The sequence below is a fragment of the Arachis hypogaea genome, chromosome 18 (assembly GCF_003086295.3).
Source record: "Arachis hypogaea cultivar Tifrunner chromosome 18, arahy.Tifrunner.gnm2.J5K5, whole genome shotgun sequence".
Classification (NCBI taxonomy): domain Eukaryota; kingdom Viridiplantae; phylum Streptophyta; class Magnoliopsida; order Fabales; family Fabaceae; genus Arachis; species Arachis hypogaea.
Window position 1 is genome coordinate 52,159,020 of NC_092053.1, and position 16,008 is coordinate 52,175,027.

A 16,008-nucleotide genomic window follows, 5' to 3' on the forward strand; every position below is an offset into this window, starting at 1 on the left:
CGTTGGGTGATGCGCTTGAAATGATTGCATTGTAAAATCAGGGGCTCCAGCCTCCTGGATAGTAACTCTCCTGGCTGCTGCCATGTTACCTGTACGTAAAACAACCAAATCAGTAGAACGGGGGCTGGTTTCTTTCTCAGGTGACATTTCAGATCCACCCTCAGAGAGGACTAACCAACGCCGAGCTTGCCTTATTCGTGAAATAGTTCTTTCAATCTCAGGATCGAATATTAGCAAGCTTGGATCAGGAAGCGAACGTGTCATCTAACGAAAGAAACAAGCAGCTCATAGTAGCAAGATTAAATAAAATGCAAATAAATAAATTCTAATTAATAACTTTAGCACTCTATTGCAACTCCCCGGCAACGGCGCCAAAAATTGATGCGGGTGGAAATTGGCGAGTTAAGAATGATTATAAAATATGCGTTGCAAGTATAGTTTTCAACCAACCAGAAATATGCTTTATCAATTTAAAAAGGGTGTCACAGAAATTAAAATCAAAATACTGGGAGTATGAGTCCCAGGTCGTCTCCCAACGAGTTGCAGAAAAGTGTGCTATTTTATTAATCAGATGTTTTCAAAAAGGTTTGAGTTGAATGGCAGAAAATTAAATTAGAGAATTTATATAAATTTAAATAAAAGCCTTGATTGGGAGTTGATTAGTTGGAAGCCCTATTCTTGTTGCAGTACTCTCAAGATTAATTGATAATTGGGGATTATTCTGTTTAGTTGTCCCTCACTAAGTAAGGGAAAGTTAAACAAGTTGGAATGCTATTTCTATCCACAAGTTCCAATCCGCTCTGGGGAGGATTGGTGTTAGTGACTAGAGATCAATCCAACAATAAACCCAACTACAATCTCTCTCTTGAGCATCCCAACTTCAAGGGTTTCTTTCAATCAACTCCCCATCAAGTTAGGGGACTACTCGCTCATTGTAAATGTAAAATTCATAACATAAGAAAAGGAATTAAAGAAAGACATCATAAATAATGATCAAAAGATTAATCAAAAATAAAAGTGATTCTTGTATTAATAAATGCTAAAATAATCCAACAATAAAATTAAGTAAATTAAGGAACATGGAAGAGTAAGAGACAAATAAAGAAAACGAACTAGAGTGTCGAAGTCTTGATGAGGCAATAACTCTTCTCAATATCCCAATGCAAAAACAATGAACATAACAAATCCTAAAAACTATGAATGTGTAGAGAGAAAACCTAGAGGAGAGAAAAACTAGATCTAAAAACTAAAATTATGCGGAATGAATGTTGTTGTTGGTTTCTGCATGTTCTCTGGCTCTAATCTGCTTTTCTGGGCCGAAAACCAGGTCAAAATAGGGCCCAAAATCGCCCCCAGCGATTCTGCAGATTATGCAGATCGCGTATGTCACACGGTCGCGTCATCCATGCAGCCGCGTCACCGCAATTTCCTCTTCTTCGTGCGGTCGCGTCATCCATGCGATCGCGTCACTTCTCGCTTGTCATCTCCTCAATTTCTTGTGTTCCTTCCATTTTTGCAAGCTTCCTCTCCAATCTCCAACTCATTCATGTCCTGTAAAGCCTGAAACACTTAACACACAGATCACGGCATCGAATGGAATAAAGGAGAAATAAAATACATAATTAAAGTCCCTAGGAAGCAAGCTTTCAATCATACAATAACTTTAGGAAGGAATTATAAATGCATGCTTATTTAATGAATAAGTGGATAAAGATCATGATAAAACCACACAATTAAACACAATATAAACCATAAAATAGTGGTTTATCAAAGGCATACTAGATATAACATTGATCTTTGTTGGATCCACAGAAATACCATCGTTAGAGACAATGTTTCCTAAAATAATACCTTGTCTAACCATAAAATGACACTTTTCAAAATTCAAGACAAGATTTGATTTAGTACACTCTCCAACACTTTTGCAAGGTTGTCCAAGCAAAGATCAAAAGAGTCCCCATAGACACTAACATCGTCCATGAACACCTCCATGCAATGCTCTAGAAGATCCGCAAATATGCTCATCATACACCTTTGAAAAGTTGCCGGTGCGTTGCATAAGCCAAATTGCATACGCTTGTAGGCATATATAAGTTCCAAAATGGCACGTAAAGGTAGTTTTCTCTTGATTCTCTAGAGCAATGTGGATTTGAAAATACCCCGAATAGCCATCTAAGAAACAGTAATGAGATTTACCAGACAATCGATCAAGCATTTGATCGATAAATGGTAGCGGAAAGTGATCCTTCCTAGTGGCCATGTTCAAACGCCGGTAGTCAATACATACCCTTTATGAGTTTTGCACCCTTGTAGCTATAAGCTCCCCACTCTCATTCTTAATTGTAGTAATCCCGGATTTCTTTGGAACAACTTGGACCGGACTTACCCATTCACTATCCGAAATGGGATAAATGATGTCCGCTTCTAATAACCGGGTTACCTCCTTCTTTACAACCTCTAGAATGGTAGGATTTAAACGTCTTTGAGGTTGTCGAACGGGTCTAGCTCCTTCTTCTAAGAAGATTCGGTGCTCACACACTTGGGGGCTTATGCCCACTAGGTCTGCCAAGCTTGATGCACCACTATTTTGTGGTATATTTTGTACCTAATTGAGAGGATTTTATCCACTAAACTCACACTTATTCATATAATTCGCATGTTTTACATTTTCCTTCCTAATTTTGTGCTTTGATAGAAAACATGCTTCTTTGGCCTTAAATTTGCTATGATTAATCCTTTCTTTTATACCATTCGATGTCATGATCTGTGCGTTAAGTGTTTTCAGGCTTTATAGGGTAGGGATGGCTTAGAGGATGGAGAGGAAGCTTGCATAAATGGAAGTAGCACAAGAAATAAAGGAGACAACTAGTGAGGAGCAACGCGTATGCATGGCTCACGCGTGCGCGTGCCTGACGCATACGCGTGATAAGAAAAATCGCCAAACAACGCGCACGCGTGACTGACGCTACGCGTGATGTGTGCTTTCTGCAGAAATCACAGAAAATGCTGGGGGCAATTTTGGGCTGAGTTTAGACCCAGTTTTCAGCCTAGAAACACAGACTAAAGCCAGGGAACAAGCAGAGACTCAAGACACATTGAATCATACTTTTATTTACATAATTTTAGGTTTTAGATGTAGTTTTCTAGGGAGAGAGGCTCTCTCCTCTCTCTAGGTTTTAGGATTTCTCTTTGTTTTGGGTTTATTTCTTCTTAATTCCAGGTTCAATGTTCCTTTAATTTAGTTTCTCTTCTACTTTTCTTTGTTCTAGCATTCCAGTTTATCTATTTCCCCTATTGATTACTTTATGTTGATATTTATTTTATGAACTCTTCATGTTAGATTTGATTTTTTATTTAATGCAATTTGAGGTATTTCATGTTTATTGCTTCTTCTACTTATGTTTTTATGTCGTGCCTTCCAAGTGTTTGATAGAATGCTTGGGAGAGTTTTAAATTAGCTTTTTACGTTCTTTTGGTTTTGGTTGAGTAATTAGAGACTCTTGAGTTATCAAACTCCTTTGTTGACTGATAATTGTAAGTTGCTGGTTGATTTGAATCCCTCTAAAGCTAGTCTTTCCTTAGGAGTTGACTAGGACTTGAGAAATTAAATTGATTGGTCCACTTGACTTTCCTTCATTTAGTAAGGGTTAACTAAGTGGGAGCAATGAATAATTCTCATCACAACTGATAAGGATAATGGTGCACAAATTGTGAATCACACTTTTCACAACGCGTACCACTAACCAGCAAGTGCACTGGGTCGTCCAAGTAATACCTCACGTGAGTAAGGGTCGAATCCCACGGAGATTGTTGGTTTGAAGCAATCTATGGTTATCTTGTAGATCTTAGTCAGGAAGTCAATTATGTTTATCAGTTGAATTGCGAATAAACAATAGAGCATGGATTAAAGGTTACTTGTTATGCAGTAATGGAGAATATGTTGGAGTTTTTGGAGATGCTTTGTCTTCTGAATCTCTGCTTTCCTCTGTCTTCTTGTTCACGCACGCACGTCCTCCTATGGCAAGCTGTGTGTTGGTGGATCACCGTTGTCAATGGCTACCTTCCATCCTTCCAGTGAAAACTACGCTCACGCGCTCTGTCACAGCACGGCTAATCACCGGTTGGTTCTCGATCCGGTTGGAATAGGATTTACTATCCTTTTGCATCTGTCACTAACGCCCAGCCTTCAGGAGTTTGAAGCTCGTCACAGTCATTCAATCCTTGAATCCTACTCGGAATACCACAGACAAGGTTTAGACTTTCCGGATTCTCATGAATGCCGCCATCAGTTCTAGCTTATACCACGGAGATTCTGATTAAGGAATCTAAGAGATACTCATTCAATCGGATATAGAACGGAGGTGGTTGTCAGGCACACGTTCGTGGTTTGAGGAAGGTGATGAATGTCACAGATCATCACCTTCATCACAGTTAAGTGCGAATGAACATCTTAGATAGGAACAAGCGTGTTTGAATGGAAAACAGAAATACTTGCATTAATTCATCGAGACACAGCAGAGCTCCTCACCCCCAACAATGGGGTTTAGAGACTCATGCCGTCAGAGAATACAAAGTTTAGATCTGAAATGTCATGAGATACAAAATAAGTCTCTAAAAGTTGTTTAAATACTAAACTAGTAGCCTAGGTTTACAAAAATTGGATAAACTATGATGGATGATGCAGAGATCCACTTCTGGGGCCCACTTGGTGTGTGCTGAGGCCCACTTGGTGTGTGCTGGGGCTGAGACTTAAGCAATTCACGTGCAGAGGCCATTTGTGGAGTTGAACGCCAGTTTTTATGCCAGTTTGGGCGTTCAATTCCAGCTTTTGATCCTTTTCTGGCGCTGGACGCCAGAATTGGGCAGAGGACTGGCGTTGAACGCCAGTTTATGTCGTCTATCCTTGTGCAAAGTATGGACTATTATATATTGCTGGAAAGCCCTGGATGTCTACTTTCCAACGCAATTGGAAGCATGCCATTTCGAGTTCTGTAGCTCCAGAAAATCCACTTTGAGTGCAGGGAGGTCAGAATCCAACAGCATCAGCAGTCCTTTTTCAGCCTGAATCAGATTTTTGCTCAACTCCTTCAATTTCAGCCAGAAAAATACCTGAAATTACAGAAAAACACACAACTCATAGTAAAGTCCAGAAATATGAATTTTTCTTAAAAACTAATAGAAATAGACTAAAAACTAACTAAAACATACTCAAAACTATATGAAATTATCCCCAAAAAGCGTATAAAATATCCGCTCATCACAACACCAAACTTAAACTGTTGCTTGTCCTCAAGCAACTAGACAAATAAAATAGAAGACTAATAGGTTGAGAAGCAATAATATCTCAGAGTTTTTGATTGAAGCTCAGATCCTAATTAGATGAGCGGGACTAGTAGCTTTTTGCTTCTGAACAGTTTTGGCATCTCACTTTATCCATTGAAGCTCAGAGTGATTGGCATCTATAGGAACTCAGAATTCAGATAGTGTTATTGATTCTCTTAGTTCAGTGTGATGATTCTTGAACACAGCTTCTTTATGAGTCTTGGCCGTGGCCCTAAGCACTTTGTTTTCCAGTATTACTACCGGATACATAAATGCCACAGACACATAACTGGGTGAACCTTTTCAGATTGTGACTTAGCTTTGCTAAAGTTCCCAATTAGAGGTGTCCAGAGTTCTTAAGCACACTCTTCTTTTTTGCTTTGGACCTTGACTTTAACCGCTCAGTCTCAAGTTTTCACTTGACACCTGCACGCCACAAGCACATGGTTAGGGACAGCTTGGTTTAGCCGCTTAGACCAGGATTTTAGTCCTTTAGGTCCTCCTATCCACTGATGCTCAAAGCCTTGGGATCCTTTTTATTTGCCCTTGCCTTTTGGTTTTAAGAGCTTTTGGCTTTTTCTGCTTGCTTTTTTTTTTTTTCTGCAAGCTTTGTTCTTTGCTGCTTTTTCTTGCTTCAAGAATCATTTTTATGATTTTCAGATTATCAATAACATGTCTCATGTTCATCATTCTTTCAAGAGCCAACATATTTAACAGTCTTAAACAACAAATTCAAAAGACATATGCACTGTTCAAGCATTCATTCAGAAGACAGAAAGCATTGCCACCATATTTAACCAATTAGAATTTCTTTTATTAAACTCGAAATTTTATTGCTTCTTATTCAAAAGATCTACTATTTTATTCATGTTTAATGATGATGAGAAAAATAAACTATAGCTTAATTGGAGATAAAATCAAATAGATACTAATTACTATTATATGACTTCTAAGGTAAACTTTTTATAAGGACACTGTCACAGAGTTAAGGCAGAAATTGGAAATTAACAACCTTTATTCTGGGGGTATGGGGGTTCCTCTGATCCTTGGGGTGCTTGGTATTACAGAAGACTTTTGGCGCTTCAGTTCCCTTAAGTCACGTCCCTGCTCCTCTTGTTCTTTAAACATATGGGTCAGCATTTGACTGTGTTCCTTCTGTTGTTTTATTATTTGCTCCATAGCTTCCTGTATCTTGGTGACAGACGTCTCAAGATATTCCCAATATTCCGCTTGAGGAATCTCTGGGAGGAATTCCTGTGCTCTCTTCTTGATAAGATCCTCCTGTGCTTGTTGTCTCTCCATTGATGCTTTGGTGATTGACTTTTCAATTAGGATATATTCAGTTATTCCCATCTTGACTCCAGCGTCCTTGCAGAGCAGAGAAATCACGCTTGGATAAGCCAACCTGGCCTCTTTTGAATTTTTGTTAGCAATCTTATAGAGCTCAGTTGAAATCAGCTGATGAACCTCCACTTCCTTTCCCATCATGATGCAATGAATCATCACTGCTCTTTTAACTGTGACTTCAGAACGGTTGCTAGTGGGCAACAGAGAATGCCCAATGAAGTCCAGCCATCCTCTGGCAACTGGTTTGAGATCCTCCCTCTTGAGTTGATTTGGGACGCCCTTTGTGTTGGTGGTCCACCTGGCTCCAGGGATACATATGTCCTCTAGAATCTTATCCAGGCCAATGTCTGCTCTCATCATCCTCCTGTTGAAGGAGTCTGGATCATCCTTTAGCTGAGGTAGCTTTAATATCTCTCTGATCTTGTCAGGGGTGGTATGAACAATCTTTCCCCTGACCATGGTCCGAAATTCGTAGCAGGCAGTTCCAGATAGTCTTTGCTTGTCAGTCTGCCACATATTAGCATAGAACTCCTGGACCATGTTCCTTCCTATTTTCGTTTCAGGATTAGCTAGGACTTCCCAGTTCCTGATTCGAATTTGCTCCTGGATCTCCGGATATTCGTCTTCTTTCAGATCGAATCTAACTTCTGGGATCACTGATCTCAGACCCATTACTTTAAGATAATGGTCTGAATATTCTTTAGATAAGAACTTCCCTTGATTCCAAAGTGGTTTTGGAACGCTCTCTTTCTTGCCTCTTGGAGTGGATTGTTTTCCTTTGGGAGCCATGATCTTAGTGATCTCGGAAAAACACACCAAACTTAGAGGTTTGCTTGTCCTCAAGCAAAAGAAAAGAAAGGAGAGGGATAGAAGGAGATCGAGGTGCACTTGTTGATGGAGGAGGGGGGAGGCCGAACCCAATTTTAAAGGGGTGGGGGGGTGGCTTTTCGAAAAAAATGGAAGAGATAAGATAAAAAGATTGAGTTGAAAAAGATAAGATAGAAGATAGAGTTTAATTTTGAAAAGATATGATAGATTTTTGAAAAAGATAACTCTGAATTTTGAAAAAGATAATATGGATATTTGAAAAAGATATGGATTAGTTGAAAAGATTTTTGAGTGAAAAAGATAGATTTGTTTTCAGAAAAGATTTTGAAAAGAGTTGGATTGAATTTGGAAAGATGGATTTTTAGAAATTAAGGATTTTAGAAATTAGGGTTCTTGACATGTTCATGTAAAAATCATGCATTGAAGCATAAAATTTGAAATTAAAATGGAAATACGTGTGGGACAAATGGATTTGGCTCCTCCCTGTCTTCCTGGCGTTTGAACGCCCAAACACTGCTTGTTTTGGGTGTTCAGCGCCCAAATGCTGATCTCCTGGGCGTTCAGCGCCCAGTTGCTGCCATTACTGGCGTTCAACGCCCAGTGGGTGGCCATTTCTGGCGTTGAACGCCCAAATTGCTACCATTACTGGCGTTCAGCGCCCAGTGGATGCCCATTTTGGGCGCTGAACGCCCAAAATGCCCCTTTACTGGCGTTTTCTTGCCATTGAGCTCTTTTACTCTGTTTTGTGTGCCGATTCCTTCTGTAACCCTGTAAACTTATACAAATGATTCTGTACCTTAGTGTCAGTGAACTTTATATAAACAAATAAAAATAAAAATAGGGCAAAAATGCTTAGAGGATTGATGCCCCATGGCTGGGTTGCCTCCGAGCAAGCGCTTCTTTATTGTCTTTAGCTGGACCTTGCTGAGCTTTTAATCTAGCTTCAGCCTTGAGCATTCTTGCTCAATGTTGCCTTCAAGATAATGCTTGATTCTCTGTCCATTGACAATGAACTTCTTATCAGAATCAATATCTTGAAGCTCCACATAACCATATGGTGACACACTTGCAATCACGTATGGTCCCCTCCACCGGGATTTTAGTTTCCCGGGGAATAGCCTGAGTCTAGAGTTAAACAACAGGACCTTCTGTCCTGGTTCAAAGATTCTAGATGACAGCTTTCTATCATGCCATTTTTTTTATTTTTCTTTATAAAGCTTGGCATTTTCGAAAGCTGTGAATCTGAATTCCTCTAGCTCATTTAGCTGGAGCAATCGTTTTTCTCCTGCTAATTTGGCATCAAAGTTTAGGAATCTGGTTGCCCAGTAGGCTTTATGTTCTAGTTCCACGGGCAAGTGGCATGCCTTACCATACACGAGTTGGTATGGAGAGGTCCCTATAGGGGTCTTGAATGCTGTTCTGTAAGCCCACAGAGCATCATCCAAGCTCCTTGCCCAATCCTTTCTACGGGTATTTACTGTCCGTTCCAGGATTCTCTTTAATTCTCTGTTAGAGACTTCAGCTTGCCCATTGGTTTGTGGATGATATGGTGTGGCCACTTTGTGGCGAATTCCATACCGAACCATGGCAGAGTAAAGCTGTTTATTGCAGAAGTGAGTGCCCCCATCACTGATTAACACTCTAGGGACACCAAACCTGCTAAAGATATATTTCTGGAGGAACTTCAGCACTGTTTTAGTATCATTGGTGGGTGTGGCAATAGCCTCAACCCATTTTGATACATAGTCAACTGCCACCAGAATATAAGTGTTTGAATATGATGGTGGAAAAGGTCCCATGAAGTCAATTCCCCATACGTCAAACAACTCAATTTCCAAGATTCCTTGTTGAGGCATGGCGTAACCATGAGGCAGATTACCAGCTCTTTGGCAACTGTCACAATTACGTACAAACTCTCGGGAATCTTTATAGAGTGTGGGCCAATAGAAGCCACATTGGAGGACCTTGGTGGCTGTTCGCTCACCTCCGAAATGGCCTCCATATTGAGATCCGTGGCAATGCCATAGGATTCTCTGTGCTTCCTCTCTGGGGACACACCTACGGATAATTCCGTCTGCACATCTCTTAAAGAGATAGGGTTCATCCCACAAGTAGTACTTTGCATCAGTGATTAATTTCTTTTTTTGTATTCTATTGTACTCCTTGGGTATGAACCGTGCAGCTTTATAGTTTGCAATATCGGCAAACCATGGTGCTTCCTGAATGGCAAATAGATGCTCATCAGGGAACATCTCATAGATCTCAAGAAAGGGGAGGGACGTCCCTTCCACTGGCTCTATCCGAGACAGATGATCAGCCACTTGGTTCTCTGTCCCTTTTCTGTCTCTTATTTCTATATCAAACTCTTGCAGAAGCAATACCCATCTGATGAGCCTGGGTTTTGAATCCTGCTTTGTGAGTAGATATTTAAGAGCAGCATGGTCAGTATACACAATCACTTTTGATCCTACTAAGTATGATCTGAACTTGTCAATGGCATAAACCACTGCAAGTAGTTCTTTTTCTGTGGTTGTGTAATTTTTCTGGGCATCATTTAGAACGCGACTGGCATAATAAATGACATGCAGAAGCTTGTCATGCCTCTGTCCCAATACTGCACCAATGGCATGATCACTGGCATCACACATTAACTCAAATGGCAATGTCCAGTCTGGTGCAGAAATGACTGGTGCTATGACCAGCTTAGCTTTCAGCGTTTCAAACGCATGCAGGCATGCTGTGTCAAACACAAATGGCGTGTCAGCAGCTAGCAGATTGCTTAGAGGTTTTGCGATTTTTGAAAAATCCTTTATAAACCTCCTATAGAATCCTGCATGCCCCAGAAAGCTTCTGATTGCCTTAACATTGGCAGGTGGTGTTAATTTTTCAATTACCTCTATTTTTGCTTGATCCACCTCTATTCCCTTGTTTGAGATTTTATGCCCAAGAACAATTCCTTCAGTCACCATGAAGTGACACTTTTCCCAGTTTAAAACTAGGTTGGTTTCTTGGCATCTTTTCAGAATAAGTTTCAGGTGATCAAGACAGGAGCTGAATGAGTCTCCATATACTGAGAAGTCATCCATGAAGACTTCCAGAAATTTTTCCACCATGTCAGAGAAAATAGAGAGCATGCATCTCTGGAAGGTTGCAGGCGCATTACATAGCCCAAATGGCATCCTTCTATAAGCAAACACTCCAGATGGGCATGTGAATGCTGTTTTCTCTTGATCCTGGGGATCCACTGCAATCTGGTTATAGCCTGAATAGCCATCCAAAAAGCAGTAATAATCATGACCTGCTAGTCTCTCTAGCATCTGGTCTATGAATGGTAAAGGAAAATGATCCTTTCTGGTGGCTGTATTGAGCCTTCTGTAGTCAATACACATGCGCCACCCTGTAACTGTTCTTGTAGGAACCAGTTCATTTTTTTCATTATGAATCACTGTCATGCCTCCCTTTTTTGGGACGACTTGAACAGGGCTCACCCAGGGGCTATCAGAAATAGGATAAATAATCCCAGCCTCTAGTAACTTGGTGACCTCTTTCTGCACCACTTCCTTCATGGCTGGATTTAGCCGCCTCTGTGGTTGAACCACTGGTTTGGCATTATCCTCCAATAGGATTTTGTGCATGCATCTAGCTGGGCTTATGCCCTTAAGGTCACCTATGGACCACCCAAGAGCTGTCTTGTGTGTCCTTAGCACTTGAATAAGTGCTTCCTCTTCTTGTGAATTTAAAGCAGAGCTTATGATCACTGGAAAAGTGTCACCTTCTCCCAGAAATGCATATTTCAAGGATGGTGGTAGTGGCTTGAGCTCGGGTTTAGGAGGTTTTTCCTCTTTCAGAAGAAAGTTCAGAGGCTCTTTCATGTCCTCTGAATCCTCCAAATCAGGCTGAACGTCTTTAAAGATGTCTTCCAACTCTGATTCGAGACTCTCAGCCATGTTGATCTCTTCTACCAAAGAGTCAATGAGATCAACTTTCATGCAGTCTGTTGATGTGTCTGGATGCTGCATGGCTTTGACAGCGTTCAACTTAAACTCATCATCATTGACTCTCAGGGTTATTTCCCCCTGTTGGACATCAATGAGGGATCGTCCAGTTGCTAGGAAGGGTCTTCCTAGAATGAGAGTAGCACTATTGTGCTCCTCCATTTCCAGCACAACAAAGTCAGTGGGAAAGGCGAATGGCCCAACTCTGACAATCATGTCCTCAATCACGCCTGATGGGTATTTAGTGGAACCATCAGCAAGTTGGAGACATATCCGGGTTGGTTTAACTTCTTCAGTTAAGCCAAGCTTCCTGATAGTGGATGCAGGTATCAGGTTGATGCTTGCCCCAAGATCGCATAAAGCTATCTTGGTGCAATCACCTTCTAATATGCATGGTATCAGAAAACTCCCAGGGTCTTTAAGCTTTTCAGGAAAGCTTTTCAGAATGACTGCACTGCATTCTTCAGTGAGGAGAACTCTTTCTGTTTCTCTCCACTCCTTTTTATGACTCAAGATCTCTTTCATGAACTTGGCATAAGAAGGTATTTGCTCAAGTGCCTCTGCAAATGGAATCTTTATTTCAAGAGTCCTTAGATAATCTGCAAAGCGAGCAAATTGCTTATCCTGCTCCTCTTTCCGGAGTTTTTGAGGATAAGGTATCTTGGCTTTATATTCCTCAACCTTAGTGGTTAAAGAAGCCTTTTTAGAGGGGTTGCTATCAGCACTTGTGTGTGTCTGATCCCTCACTGGCAATTGAGTGCCAGAGTCAGAAGCTGGAATGACGTTAGACGCCAGCTCACTGTCTGTTCCTGGCGCCTGAACGCCAGAAATGTGCCCATGTTGGGCGTTCAACGCCAGATTCTTGCCCATTTCTGGCGTTGAACGCCAATCCTGCCTTGTTTCTGGCGCTGAACGCCAGTTTTGGGCATGGTCTGGGCGTTCAGCGCCAGCCTTCCACCCATTTTCTGGCGTTTTAGTGCCAGAATTATTTTTCCTTGGGCTCTTACTGTCCTCAGGTGAATCTTTGGTGGGTCGCTCATTTCTTGAATTTTTGATGCCTTGAGGTGGGGTATTTAATGTTTTCCCACTTCTTAATTGAACTGCTTGGCATTCTTCTGCTATTTGCCTTGATAGCTGCTGCTTTGTTTGCTTAAACTGTTCGTCCATATGTATATTAGCTATCCTTGTCACCTGTAGCCTGTCCTTAAATTCAGCTAGCTGCTTTGTTAGAAAATCCAATTGCTGATTGAATTCAGCAGCTTGTTTTACAGTACTGAATTCAGCAGTTACTGTTTTAACCTCTTCATTCATGGAAGGGTTGCTGCTTAGATACAGATGCTGATTCCTGGCAACTGTATCAATGAGCTCTTGAGCCTCTTCAATTGTCTTTCTCATATGGATAGATCCACCAGCCGAGTAATCTAGAGACATCTGAGCTCCTTCTGCAAGCCCATAGTAGAAGATGTCTAACTGAACCCACTCTGAAAACATTTCAGAGGGGCATTTTCGTAGCATCTCTCTGTATCTCTCCCAGGCATCATAAAGAGATTCATTATCTCCTTGTTTAAAGCCTTGGATGTCCAGCCTTAGCTGTGTCATCCTTTTTGGAGGAAAATACTGATTCAGGAATTTTTCTGTCAGCTGTTTCCATGTTCTTATGCTGGCCTTAGGTTGGTTATTTAACCACCTCTTAGCTTGATCTTTTACAGCAAATGGAAACAGTAATAGTCTGTAGACATCCTGATCTATTTCCTTATCATGTACTGTGTCAGCAATTTGTAAAAATTGTGCCAGAAACTCTGTAGGTTCTTCCTGTGGAAGACCGGAATACTGGCAACTTTGCTGCACCATGATAATGAGCTGAGGATTCAACTCAAAGCTACTAACTCCAATGGAGGGTATGCATATGCTACTCCCATATGAAGCAGTAGAGGGGTTAGAATATGACCCCAGAGTCCTCCTGGACTGTTCATTTCCACTTATGTCCATGATGGATATATGGATATAACTTGGACTGATTTATCTTTTTATTTATTTTATTTTATAAGAATTAAATACTTAAATAAAATAAAATAACTAAAAAGAATTTGAATTTTGAAATTAAAAAATTTTTTTTTTAAAAAATAAAAATTAATTAGTTAATAAAAAAGAAATTTTTGAAAAAGAGGGAAGATATTTTCGAAAATTAGAGAGAGAGAGAGTTAGTTAGGTAGTTTTGAAAAAGTTAAGAAACAAACAAAAAGTTAGTTGGTTAGTTGAAACAAATTTTGAAAAGATAAGAAGTTAGGAAGTTAGAAGAGATATTTTGAAAAGATATTTTTGAATTTAGTGAGGAGAGAGAAAAACAATAAGATAGTACAAGATTTAAAATTTTTAGATCTAATGCTCCTTGTTTTTGAAAATTTTGGAGGGAAAACACCAAGGAACACCAAACTTAAAAATTTTAAGATCAAGACACAAGGAAAACTCAAGAACACTTTGAAGACTCACAAGAACACAAGAACATGAAGAAAGAACACCAAACTTAAAATTTTTAGAAAACCAAACCAAAATTTTCGAAAACCAAAGGGAAATCAACAAGAAAACACCAAACTTAAAGTTTGGCACAGGATTTAATAGAAAAATTATTTTTGAAAAAGGTTTTAAAAAATATGATAGCCAATTATCATGAACATAAACACCACGTTCTAATTAACTGAGCTATAAATTTAAAGTGTTTTAACAAGGGATAATTAATAAAAGACTCTAAACAAAAAAAGAGAAATTTTTTTCTAATCTAAGCAACAAAATAAACCGTTAGTTGTCCAAACACGAACAATCCCCGGCAACGGCGCCAAAAACTTGGTGCACGAATTGTGAATCACACTTTTCACAACGCGTACCACTAACCAGCAAGTGCACTGGGTCGTCCAAGTAATACCTCACGTGAGTAAGGGTCGAATCCCACGGAGATTGTTGGTTTGAAGCAATCTATGGTTATCTTGTAGATCTTAGTCAGGAAGTCAATTATGTTTATCAGTTGAATTGCGAATAAACAATAGAGCATGGATTAAAGGTTACTTGTTATGCAGTAATGGAGAATATGTTGGAGTTTTTGGAGATGCTTTGTCTTCTGAATCTCTGCTTTCCTCTGTCTTCTTGTTCACGCATGCACGTCCTCCTATGGCAAGCTGTGTGTTGGTGGATCACCGTTGTCAATGGCTACCTTCCATCCTTCCAGTGAAAACTACGCTCACGCGCTCTGTCACAGCACGGCTAATCACCGGTTGGTTTTCGATCCGGTTGGAATAGGATTTACTATCCTTTTGCATCTGTCACTAACGCCCAGCCTTCAGGAGTTTGAAGCTCGTCACAGTCATTCAATCCTTGAATCCTACTCGGAATACCACAGACAAGGTTTAGACTTTTCGGATTCTCATGAATGCCGCCATCAGTTCTAGCTTATACCACGGAGATTCTGATTAAGGAATCTAAGAGATACTCATTCAATCGGATATAGAACGGAGGTGGTTGTCAAGCACACGTTCGTGGTTTGAGGAAGGTGATGAATGTCACAGATCATCACCTTCATCACAGTTAAGCGCGAATGAACATCTTAGATAGGAACAAGCGTGTTTGAATGGAAAACAGAAATACTTGCATTAATTCATCGAGACACAGCAGAGCTCCTCACCCCCAACAATGGGGTTTAGAGACTCATGCCGTCAGAGAATACAAAGTTTAGATCTGAAATGTCATGAGATACAAAATAAGTCTCTAAAAGTTGTTTAAATACTAAACTAGTAGCCTAGGTTTACAAAAATTGGATAAACTATGATGGATGATGCAGAGATCCACTTCTAGGGCCCACTTGGTGTGTGCTGGGGCCCACTTGGTGTGTGCTGGGGCTGAGACTTAAGCAATTCACGTGCAGAGGCCATTTGTGGAGTTGAACGCCAGTTTTTATGCCAGTTTGGGCGTTCAACTCCAGCTTTTGATCCTTTTCTGGCGCTGGACGCCAGAATTGGGCAGAGGACTGGCGTTGAACGCCAGTTTACGTCGTCTATCCTTGTGCAAAGTATGGACTATTATATATTGCTGGAAAGCCCTGGATCTCTACTTTCCAACGCAATTAGAAGCACGCCATTTCGAGTTCTGTAACTCCAGAAAATCCACTTTGAGTGCAGGGAGGTCAGAATCCAACAGCATCAGCAGTCCTTTTTCAGCCTGAATCAGATTTTTGCTCAACTCCTTCAATTTCAGCCAGAAAAATACCTGAAATTACAGAAAAACACACAACTCATAGTAAAGTCCAGAAATATGAATTTTTCCTAAAAACTAATAGAAATAGACTAAAAACTAACTAAAACATACTCAAAACTATATGAAATTATCCCCAAAAAGTGTATAAAATATCCGCTCATCAGATAACTAGGATAGGACTTCTAATTCTCATACCTTGCCAAGAGTTTTCTCAATTATTAATTTATTTTCTTATCATTTATATTCCTTGTTCAACTTTTTAAAAATCCAAAAA